Source organism: Narcine bancroftii, chromosome 10 (assembly GCF_036971445.1).
Source record: "Narcine bancroftii isolate sNarBan1 chromosome 10, sNarBan1.hap1, whole genome shotgun sequence".
Classification (NCBI taxonomy): Eukaryota; Metazoa; Chordata; class Chondrichthyes; order Torpediniformes; family Narcinidae; genus Narcine; species Narcine bancroftii.
In genome coordinates, this window is record NC_091478.1 from 70,327,759 (window position 1) to 70,335,491 (window position 7,733).

Consider the following 7,733-nt stretch of genomic DNA (forward strand, 5'->3'; position numbering starts at 1 on the left):
ATTTTTTGCTGGTTAGTGTTTACAGCATTTTCTGTTCCTGGTTGCGAGTGAGTGGATGATTAGATCAATATTGCCATCTGCTGTTAATCTGGATACAAGCATGAATAGGCTTGAAACTTCAGCTTAGTTGTTTCTGGATCAAAAATCATTGCAAGTCTTTGTTTTCAGTTCTTCTCAGGATTTCAACAAGTGGTAAATTGCATCCTTGTGAAGTAACACTCTACGGCACACATGTCAAATTCTGGGCTGCGGGCAAATTTGGCCCGCAATATAATTATATTTGGCCCGCAAGATCATTTCAAAAATGTATTAGAGGTGGCCCGCTGGCCGCCGTGCCAGTATAGCGAATGCACAGCTAATACTATAAATCCCAGAATGCATTGGCGTCAGCCCGCTAATCGCCCCCACCTCCTCTGTTTACGTTGCAGGGTCTCACCATGGACTCTGATTTTGGGGCCTGGCCGGTGTCAGGGGAAGCCAAGGCCGCTTCCCAGCGCCCGGAACTGGAGGCCTCGGGCCTGACCTCACTCCCCCTCCCTGCCGCAGGCCAACCCGCAACTCACAGTGACGGGGCCGCTGATCCGCCGAGATGCCACCCTGCAGCGAGAGCCGATGCCCCCGCACTGTCGTTGTCCAACCCGATCGCCCGCAAACCCCGCCCTCCCGCACACAGGCCTGAGTAAGTATTATGAACTTTAATCTCAGGATAAAACGATCTTCCAATAGTTTCATGTCACAGTGATAAATATATTCCTGGTTAAAAATGGTCCGGCACCTGGATACAAGCTCATTAGGCATAAAACTTGAAAAGTGTGTAAATCAAAGGATATCTGTACCAATGGAAAAAGGGCATGGCAAATAACCCTGCTAGAGTTCATGCCCACAGTCAGTCACCCATTTGATTGTTTCGGGAATCATGTTATTCTCCCACATTCTCAATAGCCCTCAGATTCGACAGCACACTAGCAACATTTGACAAATCCTCTATAGAGAAATATTATTTATTGAATATTTTATTTCTCATTTGTTAATGCTTCTGGAAAGAGTTTATCCAAAACTATTATTAAACATTTATTTTAATAAGAAAAAAGTTTAACATTACATATGTTGAAAGAAGAGAAAACATGCAGATGTTGTTGAAAATTTTCAATAAATATTTAGTTCGGCCCTCGACTTAGTCCAAGTTTTTAATTTTGGCCCTCCGTGAATTTGAGTTTGACACCCCTGCTCTACGGGAAGTGAAGGAAGAGGTTTCTGGAGTGTTAACAATTATCTTTGTATTTTCCCTGTCCACAGGAGAGATACAAGAGGATTGATGGAAGACAAATGTTGTTCAAGATCAGAAATAGGGAGAATCCTGGGAATTATAGACCAGTGAGTCTTATGTGAGTTGTGGGCAAACTATTGGAAAGGATTCTTTGGGTAAGCATTTACAAACATTTGTCAGGGATAGTGAGCATGGTTTTGTGAGGAACAGGTCATACCTCAGAGCCTAATTAACATTTTAATTGGCGATTGGATAAAAATGGCATGCACAATTTACTGGAGGCAGTTGTGAGGTACTTACCAAACTCAATTTTAGGCCATAGTGTGGGGGCTTGTTTTTTTAACCCCATCCCATTAGTTCTTCTGGCTCTCTCCATTTTCCCTCTCCTCCCATTCTCCACCTTCCCCTACCTCTCATCCTCACTGAATTTCCTTGTCTCAAGGCCATGGGTTCAGCACCTACTTTGGGTTTGGGACATCTAATCCAAAGTGATAAGTCTATTCAACATGAAGGAAGTGTTCATTTGCCAAAGATTCTGCTTTCAGATGAGATAGTAACTATTTAAATATTCCTATCTTCCCTTCTCCACATTTCCTTTTTAACGTTGAACCTGTTACACCAACATTTTCCCATTTTGATAAACTTAAAAATATTTTTATTTTCAAAGTTATAATTTTTTTCTGTAGGTTCCATCTGTACATTTATAATAGTTTAATTTTACCTTAAATCAAAGCTCTATAAGTATAAAAGATTTTATTGCACTGTTCCAAGGGAAGAAATTATGCCATTTATTCTCAAACCAAAGCACTTTCAGGCATGCAGAGGTGATGTGCAGTTGCTAACGGACTGGTGAAGAGCCAACAACCTCTATCTGAACATTAATAAAACAAAAGAGAAGGCTGTTGACTTCAGGAGGGCCCAGGCGGTGGGGTGGGGTGGGCGGGGGGGGAAATCACTCTCCACTGACCGTTGACGGCTCTACCATTGAAGTCATCAAGTGTATTAAGTTTCTTGGTGTGCACTTGGCGGAGAATCTCACCTGGTCCCATAACATCAGCTCCATAGCCAAGAAAGCCCAGCAGCACCTCTACTTCATCATTGCTGCATTCTACAGAGGATGTATTGAGAGCATCCTGTGCAACTGTATCACTGCTTGGTTTGGAAGCCACCATCTCAGGCCACAAGACCCTGCAGAGGATAGTGAAATCATTAGGGCTCTCTTCCTACCACGACAGACACTTACAACACACAATGCGCGCAGAAAGTAATAAACATTTTGAAGGACTTCACGCACCCCTCATGTAAACTTTTCTCCCTTCTGATGCTATCACTTCTTCACCACGCAATGCATGGTAATCATGACAAATAAAGGTGACTTGAATTAAGAATGAATAGCTGGTTATTAACTTGAAAAATAGCAGCAGAAAGCCACTTAGCCCTTTGAATGCTGTTGGTGGAACCTTATTGTACAAACTTGGCGATGGTGTTTGTCCACAAAGAGTGCATCCATTTGAAATGTGAGGAAAAGGATATGAAGTGTTTTGGCACCTGCCAGGGATTTGAAAGTTGTTTTATGAAAACATTTTTACCACTCACATGCCACCTTAAGTAATCCCTTACTAATCACAGAGCACTGATGGCATTGGGATTGCCTAAGGTGGCATGTAAGTGGAAAGAAAAAGTTTGAAAAACACTGTTGTAGAAAGAGAAAATACTAAGTCTATTTCTGTTTATTTCGGATTTCCAACATTTTTTTTCATACTCACTTCCAGTGGAGGGAGTGGACCTGTGATATTTTAAGGGGAGAACAAAAAGAGACAAGAATTTAATGTTGGGCCAGCCAGCTGATGAGTTTATTTTTGCATCACATATAAATGTGGCACCCAACACCTGATATCCCTGTATCAAATTGAAGCAAAGGATAATTTTCAAGCAGTGAATCTTTTCTATACAAAGGGTACAGGAAGCCTCTTATGTGAAGGACAAATGTTTTTATGCAACAGCTGGACATTCTTGGTCATTATGCATTCAAGACTAGGGGTGAAGACCCATTGTAGCTCTCGACAATTTATTCTGAGATCCAGGCAGCCAGAAAGAGGCCAAATTTATGCTTAAACTTTGTTCTGGGTATTGACTGAATTATACTGCTCTTTAATACAGGGAAGTTGCATTGTAAGAATTAAGAATCCACAAAAATACCTACACTTCACAGCAATAGGGACTAATGATTTTCAGAAAATGTAAAATTGACAAAATTAACCAATTTAACCTTGCTATGCTGGTAGAATTTTTAAATAATTCTTAATACTGCAATGTTTTCTTCATTAATGCTTGATAATAGTGTGTCTGGCAAAGAGACAGGAAATGTGAATTCATTTTCTGTTGAGTCATTTCAATCTCCAGGTTTTAGATTGCTATTGTGAATGTAATTGAAGACACCCCTTCCTGATTTAGGGGACCCATTCAAGAAATCAATCAATCATATTCTGTAACAAATATGGAAATTTGAGTAGTGTCGTGCCGAGGCAACACATGCACATAGAACACATTTGCAATTATAGAGTACCTCTTTCAGACTCAAATTATACAAGGGTGCACTTCAGACCCAATACAGTATTTATGAATTCAAATGTTTTGGCAAATAGTGAGGTTTCACAAATTACACAAAAGAAATGCTCTCAAGTGATGCTGGTTAGAGAAATATATTGGATATAACCATATAACAATTGCAGTATGGAAACAGGCCACCTCGACCCCTCTAGTCTGCACTGATTTGTGATCTCCTCTCGTCCAACCTACCTGCTCCCTGTCCATAACCCTCCAATCCCCTCACATCCATGCACTTATGCAACCACCTCTTCCAGAAGGTCATTCCACTCAGCCACCACTCTCTGAGTGAAGAAACTTCCTCTCATGTTACTTCTAAACTTTTGCCCCTAACCATCAACTTACTGCAATCCAGGCACTCGCTCTACCTTACTGATATCCTTCCTATAATTTGGGGACCAGAACTGCACACAGTATTCCAAATATGGCCTCACCAATGCCTTGAACTGTCTCAACATCATCTCCCAGCTTCTATATTCTATGCCTTAATTTATAAAGGCCAGCACACCAAAAGCCTTTTTTACCACCCTATCTACATGAGAATCCACTTTCAAAGAATGATGAACCATTTTTCCAAGATCTCTATGTTCCTCTGCATTCTTCAGTGCCCTCCCCTTCACTGCATATGTTGTTTTATTATTCCCAAAATGAAGCACTTCACTTAACGATATTAAACTCCATCTGCCATCTTTCAGCCCACTCTTCTACGCAGTCCAAATCTTTCTGCCGTCCCTGAAAACCATCTTCACTGTTCACAATTCCCCCTATTTTTGTATCGTCTGCATATTTACTAACCCAATTTACCACTCCATCATCCAATTCATTAATGTAAATTACAAACAACAAGGGACCCAACTCCAATCCCTGAGGCTCACCGCTTGTCACCAGCCTCTACCCTGACAGACAGTTATCTACCATGACTCTCTGGCATCTACCTTCTAGCCACTGTTGAACCCATCTGACTACCTCAACATTAATACCTAGCACCTAAACCTTCCTTACCAACCTTCCATATGGAACCTTATTGAAGGCCTTACTGAAATCCATTTAGACTACATCTACTACTCTACCCTCATCAACCTTCCAACTCACCTCCTCAAAAAAATTCAACAAGATTTGTCAAACACGACTTTCCTCGCACAAACCCATGTTGGGTGTCCCTGAGCAGTCCCTGCCCCTCTTATACATATAAGAATACTTTCCATTAGCTTACCGATCGTCAAACTTACTGGTCTATAATTGCTGGGCCTACTCCTGGAGCCCGTTCTATATAGAGGAACCACATTTGCAATACGCCAATCCTGCGGCACCAGTGACTGTTGAAAAATCACTGTCAGAGACTCTATTTCCTCCCTGACTTCCCTCAAGATCGTAGGGAAAATCCCATCGGGACCTGGACACTTATTCACCTTTATATGGCTCAAAAGTTCCAACACCCCCCGTCTTTCCTAATCCCTACATTTTCCAGAATTACCCATTTTACTTCTCTTATCCTACACGATTCCATATCCTTTTCCCTAGTGAATTCCGAAGAGAACTCATTCAATATCTCCCCTATCTCATTCAGCTCCGCACTCATTTGTCCGCTCTGATTCTCTAAGGGACCAATTTTATCCTTCACTCTCCTTTTGCTATTTACATATTTGTAAAAGCCCTTCGGATTTACTTTCACCCTGTTCACTAGAGCCACCTTGTACCTTCTTTTCGCTATCCCAATTTCTTTCTTGAGCTTTTTACAATCCATGCATTTTCCAAGCATCTCGTCCATACCTTGCTTCTTGTATTTAATGTAGGCCTCCCTTTTATTTCATATCAACTTTCTAATCTCCCTTGAAAACCACAGCTCTCTCAAACTTTTGGCCCTGCCTTTTATCCTAACAGGAACATAAAGATTCTGCACCCTCAAAATCTCACCTTTTAATGACCTCCAATTCTCTTCTACCTCCTTCCCATAAAACAAATCAGCCCAAACCACTCTTTGCAAATCCCTTCTCATTTCTTCAAATCTGACTTCTCCCCACTGAAAAACCTTGATCTTTGGACCAGACCTGTCCCTTTCCATAATTATATTGAAACTAATGGTACTATGTTCACTGGATCCAAAGTGCTCCCAACTATATATATTTCAAAATACTATCTATGGGTGGCATGGTTTGTGTAGCAGTTAGCACAACACTGTTACAGCACCAACGATAAGAGACTGGGTGGGGGTGTTCTCCCCATGTCTGAGGGAGAAAAATACTTCAGTAACAATTGTGTCTAGTGCTCAACCTTTTTTCCCCTCATTCATATGCCACTTTTAAGTAATTCCTTACTGATCACAGAGCACCTATGACATAGGGATTACTTAAAGTGGAATGTGAGTGGAAATAAAGTTTGAAAAGCACTGTTGTAGAGCAAGGAATTTACCACATTACCTGTTGTCAAGCTAACTAGTACAGTAAAACCTTGTTAGAACGCGGTAGTTGGAGTCCAAGATTTCATATCATGTTACAGCCGAGTCGCGGAACAGATGCATACATGTCAGAGTGCCCACGGGTAATCAAACCCAAATATTACCAGTTTTCAAAGGATCTGCTATCTAGAACTAACAACTTCAATGAAAGAAAGCAAGTGCACTCTTTTAATATTGGGATTCTGAATTTTAATCAACTTATTTGCAAAGTTTGGGGTCCACAGACACCTGCGCTATAAGTGATTCCGCAGATTAACAAATTGCGTTCTAATGAGGTTTCACTGTACAATATTCTTGATCAGGCAGTTTCATATGGACATTACTGTTTTCATTTCCATTATGATAAGTTTAATGTTTAAAAACCAAGTCCACTATCCTTATCAAATAACAGTCACTTTTTACAAACATGTTAATGTCACGTTTTTGTGCTAATTTACTCTCTAACCTTACTGCAATTTCCCATTTGGTTCATTAACCAATCTTTCTTTACCCAGTGGTCAATCATCAACTCACTCCCTATTAATCCTCATCTTATTCAAACCATATGCTGTTCCTCAGAGTATAAATGCATTCTGAAACTGCAATCTCCAGAACAATATTTATAAAACAGAACTAGCTAGATACTCCCTTCACCAAAATTCCCATTCCTCCATTAGTCTGGGTGGACTGCAAAGTCAAAATGCCACGAAAACAGGAGCAGGAGTAGATGATCAGGCCCTTTAAGCTACCCCATTTATTATGATACTATTGGTCGAGGCTGGTCTCAATTCCTGTGCCATTTCTCCACACTCCAATCTATCAAGTATTTATCCACCTCTTTTTAAAATACTTCTAATGATCCAGCTTTCACTTCCAACTGGGGAGAGAATTCCAGAGATTCACCTCAGGAATTTCTACACCCCAGTTTTAAATTACAAGGCTCTTGTAGTTATTTAGACATACAGCACAGTAACAGGCTCTTCTGGCTCACAATCCTGTCTCACCCAATTAACCTAAAACCCCTGTACATTTTTTTGAAGGGTGGGAGTCCTTTTTGAGACTTATCCACTGATGAATACATCCTAATATCTGTCAAGCCACCTTAGGATCTTTTGTTGAATAGTCACGATTCAAAACTGTGAGGAATACAGGCACATTCTACTTAACCTCATCCCAGGAATTAACGTGGTGAATCCCCTTCTGTATTGCCTCCAATTATGCCATTTAAGATCAGACCAAGAATGAATACAGTATTGTCAGTGAGACAATTAAAACAGAACTCCCTTGTGGCCTTATAGACTTGTTGGACTTGTCAGCTAATTTTTCACGATTCATTCAGAACGCAGAGATCCCTGCCCTTCACTGTTGCTCTGCCCATACATAATCTGCCTTTTGACTTACCTTGTCAAACCCATGACCTCACAC